Below are 21008 nucleotides of genomic sequence, written 5' to 3'. Positions count from 1 at the left end.
CCATTGAAAATCGCACCGTAGACTTGAAAGACTCTTCACCTTCGTCCACGCCCTGACTTCCATCCTTTCTCGCCTTTGTACATAAAACTCTTTGATTCACGGTCGTTTCGACTTCCACTTCATTTATCCGGGTTTCTCTCGTCGTCAGTACTTGATGGAAGTAGCCCCGTTTCTGTCCAACTGGAAAAACTTTAACTTTAGCAAAATATAAAGCTGTCAGTATTCTTGTTCCAGATCTGTCGTAGATTTCTTATCTGTTAGGTCGACGGGTGGTTTCCTTTCTTACTGATTTTTTTTTTTCGAGAAGAGTAGGCAGACATTTTCGAAAAGGAGAAGGATGTGAGTACTTGAGGGAAGAGCCCGTTGCTGTTCAACTGGAAAACTTAATTTTGGCAAAATGTAAATCTGTCAATTCTCTTGTTCCAGAGCTGGATGGAAGGCTTCTTTTCTTACTGATTTTTTTTTTCGAGAAGAGTAGGCAGACATTTTCGAAAAGAAGAAGAATGTCAGTACTTGAGGGAAGTAGCCATTTGCTGTCCAACTGGAAAACTGTTAACTTTAGAAAAATATAAATTTGTCAATACCTCTTGTTCCTTTCTTACTGATTTTTTTTTTTCGAGAAGAGTAGGCAGATATTTTCGAAAAGAAGGATGTCAGTACTTGAGGGAAGTAGCCATTTGCTGTCCAACTGGAAAACTGTTAAATTTAGCATAATATAAATCTGTGAATACCTCTTATTCCTTACTGATTTTTTTTCGAGAAGAGTAGGCAGACATTTTCGAAAAGGATGTCAGCACTTGAGGGAAGTAGCCATTTGCTGCCCAACTGGGAAACTGTTAACTTTAGCATAATATAAATCTGTCAATACCTCTTGTTCCTTTCTTACTGATTTTTTTTTCGAGAAGGTTAAACAGACATTTTGGAAATGAAGAAGGATGTCAGCACTTGAGGGAAGTAGCCATTTGATGCTCAACTGGAAAACTGTTAACTTTAGCAAAATATAAATCTGTGAATACCTCTTGTTCATTTCTTACTGATTTTTTTTCGAGAAGAGTAAACAGACATTTTCGAAAAGAAGAACGATATCCGTACTTGAGGGAAGTAGCCATTTACTGCTTAACTGGAAAACTGTTAACTTGAGCAAAATCTAAATCTGTCAATACCTCTTGTTCCTTTCTTACTGATTTTTTTCGAGAAGAGTAAACAGACATTTTCGAAAAGAAGAAGGGTGCCCAGCTGGAAAATTATCAACTTTAGCAAAATATAAATCTGTCAATACCTCTTGCTTCTTTCCTACTGATTTTTTTTTCGAGAAGAGTAAACACACATTTTCGAAAAGAAGAAGGGTGCCCAGCTGGAAAATTATCAACTTTAGCAAAATATAAATCTGTCAATACCTCTTGCTTCTTTCCTACTGATTTTTTTTTCGAGAAGAGTAAACACACATTTTCGAAAAGAAAAAGGGTGTAACTATGTCGCTTCCACATGGTACTCCAAGAAGAGTAACATATCCAAAGAATATGAGAAATTCGCTAGAGACCAGCGACATCAATCAGTGGCTGAGTGGGTTAAGGCACTGCCCTAGGAGCCTCTTGGCGTCAAAGCGGTAGGTTCGAGACCTATGCGCGACGGCCATAAAAAGATATTTTCCAAAGAATCTTTCACTTAAGTCTATTTGAAGTAAGGTGAGCTTTAAACAGGTAGAAAGTATGCTTGTTATTTTTTTCTTTTTAAATGTAGCTAAAATATACCTGCAAACACTATATCATTCACCAATGCATGATAAATCAAAGAATAACCAAATTGTATCATTGCAATGTAAACAAATATAGTCATAGTTGTAATGCCATGATCTCGTTCAGATACACTTTAGTACTCCAGTCAGACGAGAAAGTGTGCAAGACAAGCGGATTTTTGCTTTTATAAACTTCAATGACAAAACATAGTAACTAAAATATTATAGGAACTTGAGCCAGGAAGTATTTTTTCTAAGAGCATCAGTGTAACGGTAGAAAGCCCTTTGCAAACTCCGTGTTCGAAAAACATGATTCCAAAAGAAATCTAGATAGCGAGGCTACGTACTCCACGAGAACTCCACAAACTGAGTCCACGGCACGAAAACTCCACAAGCTGCGTCCACATCTGGTCTGTCCTTAACGAGGTTATCTCTGCCATCACAGCATTATCAGGTCCACTTTATCAAGGTCCACTTAATAAGGATCTCGTTATCGAGAACTCTTTATAAGGAGTCTGTAATCAGGTACGTCTAGTTAGACCATTTGCCAAATGTCCTCAGCTCACGGGTTAAAGATCCTTTGCGTGACTTAACAAGATCACCATTCTGCCTGTCTCTCTGTCTGTCTCTGTCTTTGTCTATTTCTGTCTTTGTCTGACTCTCTGTCTGTTTATCTGTCTTTCTCAAAATAAGATAGAACAAAATAAAGAAATCAAATGTCAAGTGGTAGGGAATTTCTATGTGATTAAACCTGTTTAGTTAAACTTCTTGTCAACTGAATGAAAAGGTTAGAAGTTAACTAGAACAAATTCTAGAATCAATTCTAGGACATAGTTTGCCGTATCTTTGTGCTAATTTTGCTTTATCCATCTCTCAGCTACATAAAACTGCTTCGCAGGTAGCACTTAGAATTATGACTTAGACAACGGAAAAAGGGAGCCACCAGATGTTAAACAGATTAATGTGTATATATATATATATATATATATATATATATATATATATATATAATATATATATATACACACATGTGTGTGTGTGTGTGTGTGTGTGCGTGTGTGTAAGATAAAGGCATTGTGAAGGTTATCTTGCCTGAGGCCGAAGCAGTGGGTTCGAATAATTCATGCGACTGTCATATATATATATATATATATATATATATATATATATATATATATATATAATATATATATATATATATATCGTATGTATATATGTATAATTTCTTGTGCAATCAAAATCACGATAAGAAATATTGTAACACTGATTGAGGTCATAGAAATCATACAGACATCAAGAGAAAGAGGCGAACATGACTTTGGAGTAATAGCTTCGGTTGAGGACCTTTAGAACCAGACCTTAATTATGTCGTTCAAGAAACCGTCCCTTGCCCCCCCCCCACCCCCCACATCCCAGCCTCCCATAACCGGTGTCCCAAAGGGTTGAACTGGCTTCTCTCGACTGCACCCGATTCAGACAAACTGCGGCAGTGATCCTGACGTCTTTGGGCTTTCGAACTCGGTTGAGAGGGGGAGGGTGATAAAGACGTGTTTTGGTATTTCCTGTGGAGTCCTGCTCCGCCTCACTCCCTCCTTATCTCCCTCCCTCTCTCCGTCTCTCTCTCCCTCCCTCCCTCTCTCCGTCTCTCCCTCCCTCCCTCCCTCCCGCGCTTCCTACCCACACCCAGCCCAGACCCCCAGCCAAGCCATGCACTTGCCGCGCCCCGATGAAACCGATGCAAGGACGGAAACTGGAGCGACATTCCTCAGGGTTGGTCACATTGCTGAAGCGGACCACCCGGGGTAGGATATAATGGTGACCTTATTGTCTTGCTCGATCGCTCCGGTGTGTGTCACCAGATCTCTCTCTCTCTCTCTCTCTCGTTCTCTCGTTCTCTCGTTCTCTCGTTCTCTCGTTCTCTCTCTCTCTCTCTCTCTCTCTCTCTCTCTCTCTCTCTCTCTCTCTCTCTCTCTCTCTCTCTCTCTCTCTCTCTCTCTCTCTCTCTCTCTCTCTCTCTCTCTCTCTCTCTCTTCTCTCTCTCTCTCTCTCTCTTCTCTCTCTCTCTCTCTCTCTCTCTCTCTCTCTCTCTCTCTCTCTCTCACTCTCTCTCTCTCTCTCTCCTCTCTCTCTCTCTCTCTCTCTCTCTCTCTCTCTCTCTCTCTCTCTCTCTCTCTCTCTCTCTCTCTCTCTCTCTCTCTCTCTCTCTCTCTCTCTCTCTCTCTCTTTTCTCTTTCTTTTTCTCTCTCTCTCTCTCTCTCTCTCTCTCTCTCTCTCTCTCTCCTCACCCCACTCCCCACCTCTCTGTCTCTCTCTGTTCTTCTCAAAGCTTTATTCCCATAAACGGCTTCCGTTCTTCTCATGTAATTATAATGGAAATGTATTACGACAGGAGGCCTTCCGGATGCAGAATAACAAATGAACAAATTCATCATAAAATAAAGATATACGACTAAATAAATAAACAAACAACTGAAAATCCATGTGAACAAGTTGTATAGACACGGTAAAGGAAACATGGACTGGAGGTGAAGCTTTATTCCTGACGTTTCGTCTAACGACTTTCTCAAAGGAATGAGCATACTAGAAACATACAGAGATTATAAACCCGCCTTATGGCTCAAGGGGGTGTACGAGCGTATAGCGCTGCGTCCTGATTGGCCCGCTGAGACAGCCAATCACGAAGCGCTATATTCGCTGAGGATTTGGCCCAGGTGAAGCTCCCAGCCTTATTGTTGATATTCGGACGAGTGGTGATGTACGCAGCTTCTATAGATTTTCTGATCTTCTTATCCATACCTTCGTGTAGAATCTCGGCTCGGTTCCATTGTGGGAGGTGCCCAGACTCGTCAACATGCACCACCATTGCGTTGGTGAGTCTATGGTGACGGAGGTCGGCCTTATGCTCCCTGACTCTAGTGTTAAGGCCCCTCTTAGTCTCTCCGTAGTATGCTTTATCGCATGATGTGCATGGGATCTTATATACGACGCTGTCTTCTCTCCCACTCATCTTAGTCCCGCTTTTTAACATGTCACCAATCTTCGTTCCCGATGTTACGGCTGCTTTAACTTCCGTGCCCCTGAGCATTCTAATAATGTCTCCTACCTTCTCAGAGTTAGGAAGCGCCATGTATGATGTTTTTGTGGTGGTGTTGCCTTCTCTTAACCTGCTTGTGTGGATTATTTCTTCCGCTCTTCGTCTTAAGCTCAGGATTAAGCCCTTGGGGTAGCCAAGCTTCAAGAAGGCCGCGATGATGTATTCGATTTCCTCCTCCAGGAACTCCTCGCTGCATATCCTGTAGGCACGCAGGAAGAAGCCCATGACTACCCCCTTTTTCGTCCTCTCATTGTGTGCCGACAGGTAGTGTATGAAGTCGTCACGGTTCGTAGGCTTTCTGTAAACCCTGAATAGGAGGCCCTCAGTTGTCTTTATTAATAGGGTATCCAGAAACGGAAGCTTTCCCTCTTCTTCCTCTTCAATAGTGAATTGGATCTGCGGATTCACTCTATTTAATTGACTCCTGACGTCATCCAGGTCTGTCCTGTTCGGAGCGATTATAAGAACATCGTCCACGTACCTGAGCCATATTGCCCTCCTTCCTATGATATGAGAGTAGTGGTCCTTCTCTTGGACCTCCATGAAGAGGCAAGCAGCCACGGCACTCAGAGGTGACCCCATTGCAAGGCCACTGTGTTGAAGAAACTCCTCTCCCTCGAAGGTGAATGAACCAAAGTTTACGCACATGGATACCAGCTTCATGAAGTCTCCCCTGGGCAGCGGCAACTCCTCCTCGTCCATGTTGATGACCACTCTCCACACTGCCTCCAGAGCGCCATCTGTGGGAACTTGTGTGAATAAGGATTTCACATCATAGCTGGCCATTTTCTTGTACCTCATGCTTGTCCCCTTTAATCTGCGTAGCAGGTCCTCTGAATTTCTTAAATGAGATCCACTTATGGATCCCATGGCTTTAGATAGGGGCTTGGCCAAAACCTTCGCTAGTCGGTGGGGGGCACTGCCAATCCCTGATGTGATAGGTCTCATGGGGACCCCTGGTTTGTGGGTCTTGGGAAGACCCCTCATTGTTGGCGGGCGAGGGTCCTCCTCGATTAGGTGTTTTAGTCTGCGTCCCATCTCCGAGCCTCCCAAAATCTTTCTCACCTTACCGTTAAAAACCATACTGAGCAATTCAATGAACAAATTGATAAGTACATAAATAAGCAAACAAACAAATAGATAAATTAATGATTATATAGATAAATAAATCAATGAATACATAGAAAATAAGTAAATAGATGACATAGATAAATGAATAACTCATTTATTTATCCCTCTAATAAACAAATATATAAATAAATAAAGTAAATAAGAAAAAAATCCTAGCCCCCTCCCCCACCCCAAAAGGGTATTAAGCAAAATTACATTTCATTGTTCAGGAATTTAGTCCTTCACAAGATCCGTAGTTCAATTCCTTTAAACCGAATGAAATCATCTGACTGAAGACAAAGTCTTCTTACGTTCAGGCTTAAGTGAAGCATTCGGAGACTAAGAACGGCCCGGGACAAAATAGGTTAATCCGGACATGCCTTTGCGGACGGAATTTATTCATCGAAGGTTCTGCCTTGCGAAGACATGCGCTCATTCTTGTGTGCGGCTGTGCGCATGCGCACATGCATGCACGGGCATGAAATCTGATCCAGGGGTACAGTAGTTGCATGAATACATGTGTACATTTCTGCCCCCCCCCCGCTCTCTCTCTCTCTCTCTCTCTCTCTCTCTCTCTCTCTCTCTCTCTCTCTCTCTCTCTCTCTCTCTCTCTCTCTCTCTCTCTCTCTCTCTCTCTCTCTCAAGGATGTAGAACAGTTGCTCAGTGAATAAGTGGACAATTGCTCTGCACATTCTTTTGATCTATTTTCATATATATATATACATAATATATATATTGTATATATATATATATATATATATATATTTTATATATATATATAATATATATATGATATATATATATATATATATCATATATATATATATATATATATATATCATATATATATATATATATATATATACATATATAATATATATATATGTATACATATATAATGTATATATATAATTATATATATAATAATATATATATATATATAATATATAGATATTTATATATATATATATATATTGCTATCCTATTTCACCCTAACCTAAAGTAATGCAACAAAGCGTGACCTGTTTTAACCTACTCAAATCTAAAGCTAACCTAACCTATTCTATATTAAAAAAAAAGGCCACAAACACGAATGGAGTATCAGCAATACTTATATTGGCGCAGATAATTTTCTCGTGCGTCTCTAAAACGAATAGACAGGAGGGATATACATGCCCGTCAATACATTTGCAGTTTTAGACAGAATTATGAGTATATGAAACAACGAATGATTATACCCACTGCAGGAGGATATATATTTTATCTGAATAGCTACCTATAGCAAATATGTGAATAAGTTTGCAGTTTTAGGCAAGATAGAGAACGAACAATACCTGATGGAATTTAATTGTATCTTTGCAAATGTAGCGCCTTAGGAGATAGAAACGACAAAATAGGATTCAAGACATTTAGAATGAGAGAGAGAGAGAGAGAGAGAGAGAGAGAGAGAGAGAGAGAGAGAGAGAGAGAGAGAGAAAGAGAGAGAGAGAGAGAGAGGGAAAGAGAAAAAAGAGAGAGGGAGAGAGAGAAGAAAGAAAAATGAAAAAGAGAAACGAAAAAGAGAAAAAGAGAAAACTGAGAGAATGTGCAGAGCAATTGTCCGCTTTTTCACTTGTTCACTGAGGAACTGCTGTACATCCGTGAGAGAGAGAGAGAGAGAGAGAGAGAGAGAGAGAGAGAGAGAGAGAGAGAGAGAGAGAGAGAGAGAGAGAGAGAGAGAGAGAGAGAGAGAGAGAGAGAGAGAGAGAGAGAGAGAGAGAGAGAGAGAGAGAGAGGAGAATGAGAAAGACAGAGAAATAAAGAGAGATAAAGAGGGAAAGATAAAGAGAGAGAGATAAAGAGAGAGAGATAAAGAGAGAGAATATTATATTCATATATGTTTCCTCGTGTAGGTGCAGTCGGTCGGGGGTGGCGGTAGGGGTGTACCTATCGTGTTGCAGTAGTATTTTGGGAGTCTGATGTGTTTGCGTTTTGGTAATTAATCTTCCATGTAGTTTAATGTGTATTTCATTTTATCTTATTTATTTATCTATATCATCATCATCATCATCATCATCATCATCATCATCATCATCATCATCATCATCATCATCATCATCATCATCATCATCATCATCATCATCATCATCACCATCACCATCACCATCACCATCACCATCACCATCACCATCACCATCACCATCACCATCACCATCACCATCACCATCACCATCACCATCACCATCACCATCACCATCACCATCACCATCACCACCACCATCACCACCACCACCACCACCACCACCACCACCACCACCACCACCACCACCACCACCACCACCACCACCACCACCACCACCACCACCACCACCACCACCACCACCACCACGACCACCACGACCACCACGACCACCACGACCACCACGACCACCACGACCACCACGACCACCACGACCACCACGACCACCACCACCACGACGACCACCACGACCACCACGACCACCACCACTACGACGACCCCCACGATCACCACCACCACGACCACCACGACCCCCACGACCACCACCACGACCGCCACCACTACGACGACCCCCACGACCACCACGACCACCACGACCACCACCACTACCTCCACGATCACCACCACCTCCTCGACCACCACCACCACTACCACCACCACCACCATCAAAACCATCACCACCACCATCCCCACCACCATCACCACCATCACCATCATCACCACCACCACCAAAACCATCACCACCACCACCACCACCACCACCACCAACACCACCACCACCAACACCAACACCACCATTGTTTATTTATTTTTATTTATATTTATTTATTTATCTTATTTATTTATCTTATTCATTTATCTTATTTATTTATCTTATTTTATTTATTTTATTTTATTTATTTTATTTATTTATTTTATTTATTCATTTATTTTACTTATTCATTTATTTTATTACTAATTTTTTAATTTTATTTTATTTATCTTTTATTCATTTTTTTGTTTATTTATTTATTCTCCATTCTATTTTATTTATATTTTTATTTATTTTCTTATTTTTTTATCATTATATGCTACTGTGAGCCGCGAATGTCAAGGTGTTTGCGATTATGCAAACCCCCAATTTCGCGTGAAGGTTATCTGTAGGTTTTGTTTTTTGTGCGCGTGTTTAGAATACAAAGAAAAAAAGAAACGAGAACTGAAACTAAGAAAGGATCAGAGGATCATTATAAATTATTTTTAATTTCATTTTCTTACATATTCCTCTCCTCCCACAAAAACCAATCCATTCAAACCAATCCTCCAACCATTCTGCACAGAATGGTTGGAGGCTTTGGGACTGTCCAAACTTAGGGAAAGAAGGGAAACTGGTTATGTAGTGATAATGTACATGGTGACCACAATTCCTGAGACAATAACTTATGTTTCTTTATTAATAAAAAAATTTCATTTTCTTTCCAGGTTGTGCTTTAGGAAGACGGGAATCAGTGAGTAGATAATATAATTATTCTTTATCGTTTATTTTTATTCTGTTACTATTGGTATCACATTTTTGCTTATTTGCACAAAATGCTCGCAAGGGGTAAATTAAGGACTCAAAGAGGTGAGTAGATAATATAATCATTCTTTATAGTTTGTTTTTATTCTATTACTATTGGTATCGTGAGTAGATGATATAATCATTCTTTATCGTTCGTTTTTATTCTCACTATTGGTATCACGTTTTGATTATTTGCGCGAAATGCGCGCAAAGGGCAAATTAGGGACTCACAGAGGTAAGATTTTAATAGAGGTTCAGTAACATGCGGGCATGTTAAGAATGCACGAAAAACAAAGTTGAGATTTACTGCATAACGAATTTCCCTCAAAGTTTGAATTACGTGAAGCATGGCAAATTTTGGTCAGAATCCATATGCATTAGAGGTAATTATTTCTCGTATAAGAAAACTACACCTAACTAGTATTAGATATTAAATGGAGATACGAGCGTATATACAGTTATATATATACATATATATACATATATATATATATAATGTATATATATATGTATAGGTATATGTACATATATATGTATACGTATATATATATGTATATGTACATATATATGTATATGTATATAGGTATATATATATATACATATATATATATATATATGTATATATATATGTATATGTATATATATATATATATACATATATATATATATATATATGTGTTATATATTATAGATGTATATATATATATATATATATATATATATATATATATATGTTAGAAATAAGTTTCTGAAATAGAGATACGGGCAAATGAAGCAGATTACCGGCAGAGGTGATGTACCCAAAATATCCATGAGTTCAGACTTGACTGTGACCAAGCAAGCAACATGACCACAACTGTATCTCAAGATGGACGGGGTATATCAAAACAAACTCTGCAACTGTGTCATCTTGACAGTCATCAGTGCTGAATATATTCAATAAATGCTAGTATCACGTGAAAACCACTGTTGGAGTAAAAAGAACTGGAGACAGGGAATCTGTATTTTTTTTATTGCAAACTTGTGTTAGCGTGGTATGTCGTACATCCTACCATTATCGTACATTGTACTGGTGTGTTGCTTATTTGGGGAATTATATGTTTCCCCCTCTTTATAAAATTATCATATGTTTTGTTGTTTGTAGTTTTATCATTTATTGTAATCATGTGTAATCATTGTGTATATTTGTAATTATATTGGATATCGCATAATGCGATGCACGTTTTCTCGACAAGTGGCAACACTGGCTTGAGTCAGTGCTGAGCCAGCTCTCGTTGTATACACACGCATAGTTATCAGTGAATACAGTGTATTTCCCACAATCTGATTTTCATTTATCAGCCACCCAGTATAAGCTGCAACCCTCTTCAGTAAATACAAAAATGGAATAGTGAGTCCTACACAAATAGCACCCTTGAGATGAAAAAGTGGAACATTGGGAGAGGTCTACCCTAGGCTCACTCAGTATGTGGGGTCAGGAGGCAAATGTCTTTTTAATAGACATTTGCCTCCACAATCTTTTCATTTTCTTTCGGACATTCTTCCCCTCCCACAAAAACCGATCCCGCGTGAGCGGGTGGTCTTACTTAGCTAGTCCACTAATCCACTATCTACTGAAGATGATTGTAGTTTGCAATCGAAATATATAGATTCTCTGTTTCCAGTTCTTTTTTTACCCCAACAGTGGTTTTCACGTGATTGACAAATGTGTGATTACATTTGTCACCTGTAAAATGCTAGTATAATTAAAGTCAACCTTTGCATACATTCGATAGGCTGAATAACACTAATCATTCATGTTTCAGCAACCATAGGACAGACTAGCAGGGCATACCGAAGGGGAGAATACAGTTAGTGTATCGTGAGAATCTATCTATCATACATACATCTATTCAGTAAATGCTAGTAAAATTACATTCAACCTTTGCATAGTCGAAATTTGCATACATTTGACAGCGTGCAAAATGACGTCATCGTAGGTGATGATAATGACAATCACGCTGAAGTGAGTCAGTTTGATAATCCGAACTTAATGGTAGGAGTAAAGACGTAGACCACGTTTTTTGAATTTTTTTAAGCATTTGGATGGTCCAGGAAACCAACGCTTATATCTCAAACATCTATAAAAAACATCATCATTTGGAGACATCATCAGTCAGTGAAGCAGTCGAGGTCGTATCTAAAACGCTTCCAATGCTACGAAGTTTGTGACTTTGTCCCGGAAGGTATACATACACACATACATACAATACATACATACATACATACATACATACATACATTATACCAACTGCTTTTTTCCCTTTACAAGGGAGGTAGCCAAAGTCAAAGGCATAGATACACTCCCACCCATTTCATCCCCACAAACTCCACTCCCATTCACCACCCCTCCCTCCTTCCCTCCTTCCCTCCCTTCTCGGCTCTTCCTGGATGACTGGTCATCCCTGCATCTCGCCCACTACCCCGGATCAAAAGCAATATAGCAAGACACAGCACATCCACAGCAAGGCCGCTCCACTCAATCGGCGACCCCCCTCTCCGTCCCCTCATGCAGAAAAAGAGAAGACGGGGAGAAATGCCTTCGGGCTGCGTCGAAATATCATCTCGGAAGGTAGACCATATAATTTCGGACACTTGAACCCTTTCGTTTATAATTGGCTTCTACTTCTCTCGCAGCCTCCACTTCTCCCTGAAATGTGCAGTGTGACAAGATGTTACATTTTCCTGTAATTTATCAATGGTCTCTGCCCTGGTTATATGCCTTTTGTTTCACTGCCTCTAGTTTAAAATCTTTCAGGTTAGTTTGACAAACCAAGGGGAAACTTCACAGAAGGTTGTCATTTACTGTAAGTTGGGAAAACTTAATCCCCTATTATGCAGACTTAGCGAGGATTTACTGTTAATAGATACAGTACGGGTGCTAAATACACATGACACGAAAGGGGCTTAAGCTTGAATCACAGTACTCAGCACCCAACTTTCATCCTTAATAACGTAGAACCAAAAACATTTTCGTGATTGTTCCCGTAAGTCGCAGAAGCCAGTCACGGCGTCTTTTAGAATAATCCCATCGAGGTTTGTGGCGTATTCTTGATTAACTTTGTAATTTACATTCACCCATAGGATTTTCGCCAACAGGCGTCAGTTGTCACCTAATTCGTCACCTTTGCCCTGTGTGGTGGGGCAGCTAAAGTGCGTTGTTGTTATGATTCCTGTGGTCGTCAGTAACTGTCAGTTGTTCGAGCATACTGAAAAGCTGATGGCTTTGGTCACAATGAAGCGTCTCCTGGTTTACGCTTTCCACTTAGTTGAAAAGAATCAGAGTGGTTGTTGTATATTTGGTATTGTTCATAAAGACCAAAAGGTCTCCTGTCGGCATGCTCCGCCTTTGTAAAAGATAGTTACAGTGGCAGTGTCATCCGAAAATAAAAATGGGCTCACTTTCCATATCCTTCCATTCCCGTCCACTAATCAAAAAACCTTTGCATGTCACTCTTGGATTTACTTCCTTGAACCACTTCATCCATATCACATTGGCCAACCATAGCGACATCAGGCAACCTTAACACACCCCTGCACATGCATCTAACCATTCACTCCCGCCATTCATGACAAGCTTAGTGGCAGTGATGGGTAGAAATGGTGGTTAATCACCATATCAAAAGCGTAGCTCCTCTCCCTCTTAGAGTAATGAAGTCACTTACCAGCAGTCAAAAGATGAGTATCAAGCAGTTTCATCACGTGTGGTCTATCAGATGAATTAAGATAGTTGGGCGACAAAGCATATCATCTATAAAGTGTATATTTGTGTGTGAGAGGTAAAAGAAATGACCCTTCTCAAATTTGTGTCGCACTCTAAGGCAGTGGTTTCCAACTGGTGTGCCGCGGCACCAAAGAGTGCCGTGAGATCAACTACTGAGGTTGTGCCACCAAAATTCCGGGCAAAAATAAATTTCGTATTACCGACTCTCTCTGTCATCCATTTTTGTTCATTAAAGCAGCATCAGTGTAAAGATGAGTGTTTTCATATTATCCAGGGACAAAATTTTGTTATACTGATGCTGAATCAACCAGTCACGAAGGCGACACATTAAAGACTAGAAGCCACGAATAGTTTCTCCAACGCCTACAACCAATGTAGAATAACACAAATCTACACTTACTACTTTCAGTATACATTGCTCTGGATATTGATGAATCGTGGCCCTCTGGGTGGAGGTATTAACTACATAAGGTTTATGCAGTCAATACCTTAGGAAAACCCGTATGGACCAGAGTTACGCATCAGTGTTTTAAGATTGGAAATTAATCTCTACTTATAAAAGAATGATCCTTGCTTCATCTGCTGTCCATTCTTTTTACTGCCTTCCTTAAATTTGTAATCATCTCTATGTTCTTAACTTTTTCGACGTTATGTTCTTTCCAAGGATAGTAACGCTGGTTATCGCCGAAAAATACAGATACTTGTTGGTACGGAACCATCGTCTCGACATTCAATCGGCGCGTTATCTTCATCATTCCACAAACATCTTCATCAACTTCATTCTTCATCTGTCATTCCCACCAGAACGTTCATTTCCACCATTTTTCTCCATCAGCATCCCTCCCGTTTTCTTTCAATTAACCCTTTCAACGCTGTGTCGTAGTTAATAGGATTTGTTCTGATTTAGTGAAAAATGCTATGCAGCTGAGAGAACAAACTTCAGTTTAAAGAAGATTTCAATCGATCGAAACTCTTTCAAGACTGGAGGTCATATTCTTGGATACATAAAATCATCTGTCCTTAGAATAAAACCGTTCAACCATGTTACTACACTGAAGGGAATGAATATTTATTTAATAAAGTTTTTGGTTTTTGGGTGGTGGAATATCATTGAGGTTTCTTGGTTTCTTGTAAGGTTCTGAGGCATCGACTTCTGCGTCTCTGCTCCCTGAAGAAAACGGTTCTTCCAAGACTAACGACTTCGAGGGTCCATATGCATGATGCCGTCGCTAAGAATTGACAGAATCATTTACATAGAGTTGGGGCGAAATTACTCCCTAGATTAGTCCACAATAGCATACTCACATCAGCTTGAATGCTTCTCCTTTGTGACTGCGCCAAGAATTTACTAGGATTAGGTCTCCTGGGTCCTTTAGAAGTGACAGAATAACATAAACTTAGGGGAGATTTTGTGGCTAATGTACTCAGAATTTCCTGAAATTAGTCGCCTTACATGTATCTATTATGTTCAAATTGGCTGCTGAATGGCATGGCAAGGCTTATTCTGAACCCATCCCTTCGGCAGCAAACCCACATCTTATTAAACCGCATGACTCAAAGCTATTCCCTGATTGGCCATTTGTCAGTGACGTCACTCTGTCTTGTCCAATCATCAATCACGGTGGGGAAGTCCGCGGAGGAGGAGGGGGGAGATGGGTGTACGTGCACGTGGGAAATCATTTGGCGGCGATTAACTAGTCAACATGATACATTCTCCCTGACGCCGTCGGCGATAGTAGATAGTTCGATAGTCAGGAAGTCGGATAGCCAGGCACGAGTCTGTTAGATGCACAGGGGCGACTCGCGAAGGACTAAGTTCTTCCGCGGGCTGTTTCTTTTTGAGCGAGTGTTTTTATCTGTCCCATGACTGCAACACGAGGTATTTCTGAAGATTCATAATTAATGCATGACTTGTCTTAATCTTTTTCGCTACTGGAGGTTTGCAATGAAAGGAATGAAATAACTTGGCGGTAGTCTGACTTAAAAGGGGCTGATGAAAACTCTTTGATACCTAAGGAGTATCACGTGAAAATGAAAATAATTCCTGAACTGAAAGTAAAATATACTACCAACCGACTCGATGGATCTGCTTTAGATAGTCAGAAATTTTATTTGGCTGCCTCCCCCCCTGCCCCCCTACCTCCCCCCTACCCCCCCCAAAAAAAAAAAAGTAATCCCCACTCTTTATGATAAGACACTTATCTATATCCTGTCCCCGTATATCTTTCTTTCTTTGCAATCTTCTTGAGGTCATTTTTTTTAGGATCCAGTGATTTCTTGAGGTATTGCCAAATTAATCGGAAATGTTATAAACTATTTTTATGTTTTTTGTTTAGCTTACCAAAGAACAAAAATGCCTGTGCTGACTAGAACGTCTGGCGTAGGCTAGTACAAAATTGAAGTAAAAATTAGATCTCATCTAGTTAATATAGTCAGTTTCTAACCTATTAAAAAAAAGATGGGTTCCTATAAGCGTAATTAAGTCGTCTAATCATAACCAGGAAATATTACCGAGGCGAGTTTAGAACCTTAACGAATTAATCTTTTCTTAGTTTGTATCCCGTTGCAGAACGAGAAGGCCTTCTAAGATAAGTTGAATTACGTAATTCTAATCAGGATAAAGACATTAAAGTGAATCATCATAATAAGTTAGAAATGTCTATAAGGCTGGCCGGGGTTTGGGGTCCTCTGGATGGATTAAATCGCCAGAAGGCAGCTTTGAAGTACAAGAGGCCGATTACCGCTGTCCAGCGGTCAATTACTCGTAGCGGTAGGATCATTCTTCTCTGCTTGATGGAGATTATGTTAATGAATCTCCCTGAAATTGTTGCTGACAGCTGCAATTAGCATAATAGATGTGCAGTGGTTACCGATTCTCCTTTTTGCGTTGCGAATTCATACTCATTTTCATCTTGTTTTTGGACAGACTATCCTCAAAGTTGAATAAAATCGCCTTGCGACATTTCCAAGAAACAAATTATATCACAGTTCTATACGGAATTCACTCGATAATTTCTTATAGAACGACTTGCATAATTATCTATAATTCCGTATGCGATTCCTATGTATTATTTGAGATAGAGTGTTAAGAGGAATCATGAAGATTTCGACGACAGTGAGATATGAAGAGACGAGATGGAGATCGGGAGATGGATGAGAGGTATCAAAGCATACTTGGATGGCTTGGGCATATGGAAATAACGAGCAAAGAAAGACTGGAAAACAGAGGTGGATTGAGTGAACTTGAGGGAAAGACAGACACTGTGATGGATGGATGAGATGGAGACGGTGGATAGAAGGGGAATGTCTGTCGAGCAGAGAAGGGAGATGGCAGGGCACAGACTGGAAAACAGAGGTGGATTGAGTGAACTTGAGGGGAAGACAGACACTTGATGGATGGATGAGATGAAGGAGACATTGGATAAAAGGGGAACGCCTGTCGAGCAGGGAAGGGAGAAGGCAGGACGTGGCTGTGTATAGAGAGTGACTGTAAATGAATGATAAAATGATGTGGCCCAAAGATACCGTATTTCTTTTTGTCTGCGAAGCAAATTCTTGAGCGGGTGAGGAATGAGGGTCACAATGTGAATCGGTGGAGGTAAAACAGCTTCAGCTGCCAGGCACTGCTGTGGAGGTGCTCTGTCTTGCTGCATTGCTTCTGAATCGAACAGTGGGCGGGAGACAAGGACGACCCTTCATCGACAAGGAACTAAGACGAAAGGGACACAAAATAGGTGGCGGATGGATTGGTGTATGCCTTGGCGGGGCCACCCACTAATAAAGGAGAAAAGGCCTTTATATGTATATATATATATATATATATATAATACTGATGACCCACTTTCGGAGAAGAATAAGCGAAGATATAGAGATCTGTATATTTCGATCACTTACTGTGATCCTCTTCAGCAGATATTCATATCTGCTGAAGAGGATCACAGTAAGTATTATTTTACAAATGTGCTACGACATATCTTTGTTGATATATATATATGATATACACGCATATAAAATCAACATAGGGCAAAGGAATTGTGTTGCCATCAACTTGCTTCGAACGGGGCTTTCCCTCTAAGCTAAATAACATTTTCTGACCTCAGAATAAAATATATAAGGTTCATCGTAACAAGGGGGTCGGGGATGATTAAGGGAACCTTGGACTCTTTAACAAGAGGATCTACCCTTTGTCTTAGCCAGAACTAAGGTCCTATGGAGCGCCATCGTGTGGAGGTCATACTACTTAATTCTAGGGATATTAAGCAGAGTTGGGCGCGTTCCCTCAGGACAGGTAGTGCGTTATTAACGCAGTAACGCAAGTACCCAGCTCTGGTTATTTTATGTTTTAGAATAGTCGAAATATTAATGTTGTAGTTTAGGTATTGTTTTATTATTGTAATAAGCAAATACTTCTCCATTTATCCATTTATTATTTTTTTTCATAAAAATCAGTTTAAAGGAAATTAAAATCGGTGACAAATTGACGGTACTGCTCCCCAGATTTTTCGGTAACGCATTGATGGTAACGCGATACCTGTCCAGCGGTAACGCGACCAGCTCTGAATTATTAGGTTATTTTTTTTGCTCACAGGATTTTTCTTTGTCTGAACAAAATTACCTGTCTTTAACCAGAAGAAATATTTAAATAGTTTATAGCAGTGGACGAGTTGATAGGGGTAGATTATTCTTTGCTAAGCAGGGGAATTCTCCTCAGCTGAATAGAATCGCTTGTCAACATAGAAAATATCTAAAGTCTTCAATAGCAGTGAAAAGGTTAAGTTATGGTTAGCGAGGGCATCAGTAGATTTCGCAAAGAGGAGCATCCTTAATTACTGAGGAGATTCCAACGAGAACAGACTAGGTTGGTGAAAAAAAAAGAGAGAGAGAGAGAGAAAGAGAGAGATAGAAAGAGAAAGAGAGTGAAAGAGAGAGTGAGAAAGAGTGAAAGAGAGAGAGAGAAAGAATGAGAGAGTGAAAGAGGGAGTGAGAGAGAGAGTGAGAGAGAGAGAGAGAGAGAGAGAGAGAATGAGAGTGAGAGAGAATGAGAGTGAGAGAGAATGAGAGTGAGAGAGTGTGTGTGCGTGTGTGTGTGTGTGTGTGTGTGTGTGTGTGTGTGTGTGTGTGTGTGTGTGTGTGTGTGTGTGTGTGTGTGTGTGTGTGTGTGTGTGTGTGTGTGTGTCTGTCTGTCTGTCTGTCTGTCTGTCTGTCTGTCTCTGTCTGTCTGTCTGTCTGTCTGTGTCTGTCTGTCTGTCTGTCTGTCTGTCTGTGTCTGTCTGTCTGTCTGTCTGTCTGTCTGTGTGTGTGTGTGTGTGTGTGTGTGTGTGTGTGTGTGTGTGTGTGTGTGTGTGTGTGTGTGTGTGTGTGTGTGTGTGTGTGTGTGTGTGTGTGTGTGTGTGTGTGTGTGAGAGAGAGAGAGAGAGAGAGATCTGGTACGGGAGGCTTTAGAAACTCGTCGATAAGTTTTTAAACACAAACTTTTAATTTCAATGTATTATACCTCTATTTTCCAACTGGCAGGGGACTAACAACGGGCACCTGATTGCGGTGGGTCCTGCAAAACAAACGTCGTTGAAAATGATCTTCCTCTCCTCGCGCCTTCAGACTCTGCTAACATCCTAACCTTCATCTGGAAGCGCTTTCAGTCCCGCTAAAGCAGTCCTTCTCAACCTAAGGTCCGTGACCCCTTGGGAGGTCATAGTTTCGAAAGTGGGGCCACGATTGTTAGTGGATGCTCATCGGTTAACTTTATTGATGAAGTGGTCTCATGGAGGCTGAAGAACAGGAGTACAAAAGTGTGGAACACGTGAGAGAGAAAAAACCTGTTAAGAACCATTGTCCTAAAGAGACCAAGATCTCAATTATCAAAAGGTTACAAAGGCGAAGCATACCGACAGGAGACCTTTGGGTCCATAACTAGGTCGGATGCTGGGAAAAATAATAATAAATAAATGAATAAATAAAAACTATGATGATGTAGATAATAAAATAAATAAATGCATAGGTATGGTTAAATGACAAACAAACAGGTAAATAGTAAATAATAATAAATTGACATACAACTTATAATGAATGAGAATCGAGCAAATAATAATAAACAAACAGACAAATGATAACAAAACAAAACAAATAATATAAAATAAATGACATTCAAAAAATCATATTGCTTGGGCGAAAATCTAAAAGATTCTTAAAGCTTCGAACTGAACTACATTGCACAAACTTTGGATATCCTTTCTCAACTTGTGGAGTTGTTAATCTGCGACGAATCTCCTTCAGTCGGCTGGTGACATAGAAAGAACCTCGTACTGATACATCAACAGTCCAAGTTTCCTTATCAAAGAAATTTTGGGGAGTCGTTTTCTAGGGCCTTCATTTACATGATTTGTCATCGTTCGCGTGTGTGATCCAATACTTGGAAACTTGATAAACAGTCTGATCTGCTTTACCCAGTCGTTGTCTTTATCTGAAATATATTTTCATTCTAAGCTTTGGGTGTCAATAACTGCCGCGATCTTTTTTTATTTTTCATTTTTGTTTTTGTTTTTATTTATTTTATTTGTTTATTTTTTTTCTAATCTTTGGTCCCCTTCACCACTGGGTCCACTCTGAAGATTTTAGTTTGGGAAGGCCTTATTTTGGATCCGGTGTCTCAAGCCATTCTCCCGCCTTATCCTAGTATTTCCTTATTTTCGGTAGTTTCCTCGACCTAATTAGATAGCCTGCATAGGATGCCTGTTTGGCATCAGTGTCTTTATATTACTATCACTATTACTGCTATATTACCACTGCTATCATCTCTACCTCTGCTATTACTAATACTACCACCACTATCATTTTTACTACCACTATTACCACCACCATCACCACCACCACCACCACCACCACCACCACCACCACCACCACAATCACCACCACAACCACAACCACAACCACAACCACAACCACAACCACCACCACCAACCACCAACCACCAACCACCACCACCAGTCGTTACACCAACTCTCGTGGGCGGGGAGTTGGGTGTGTGTGTGTCTGTGTAAGGTCACAGTATTACCCATAGATCGGTCATATATGAGCTCTGAGCTCTCTTCCGGGAGGGAAATAGCTGTCGATCACGAGTCCAACACGTGATCCAACACCACACACACACACACACACACACACACACACACACACACACACACACACACACACACACACACACACACTGAACCTCAAATCTTCATTTACGCTTTCCAAATGCTTATTGACAGCAACGGTGATTACAGCACACATCTGTTAACGCCCTTGCATAATAGCCATGGACACCCCTTGCACTCCCTCCAACAGATGATGCGTGAAGCAGTTCCGAAACCGCTTCGAAACCGCTTCCGAACCGCTTCCAAACCGCTTCGAAGGAGCGAAGGATTTATGTCCTGGCGACCCAGCGGGGAATGGGGGAGGGGGGAGGGGGGAAGGGGGAAGGGGGGGAAGGGGGAAGGGGGGCGAGGAGAGCCACTGTAAACCTACCGAGAGTGACTGATGAGAAAGCTCATCCGTCGGCATCAGAATGCATAAAGAAGACTCTCCCTGTCGACTTTCAAGTAGTCTGCCAATTAACGGGATTCTGTTGTTGGGCATGACAGGCTCTCCTCTCGGTCTCCTCCTCCTCCTCCTCCTCCTCCTCCTCCTCTTCCTCCTCCTCCTTCTCCTTCTCCTTCTTCTCCTTCTCCTTCTTCTCCTCCTTCTCCTTCTTCTTCTCCTCTTCCTCCTCCTCTTCCTCCTCCTCCTCC

The sequence above is a fragment of the Oratosquilla oratoria genome, chromosome 1 (assembly GCF_046742065.1).
Source record: "Oratosquilla oratoria isolate Oo_2021 chromosome 1, ASM4674206v1, whole genome shotgun sequence".
Taxonomy (NCBI): Eukaryota; Metazoa; Arthropoda; class Malacostraca; order Stomatopoda; family Squillidae; genus Oratosquilla; species Oratosquilla oratoria.
Note: the sequence above shows the minus strand (reverse complement) of the source record.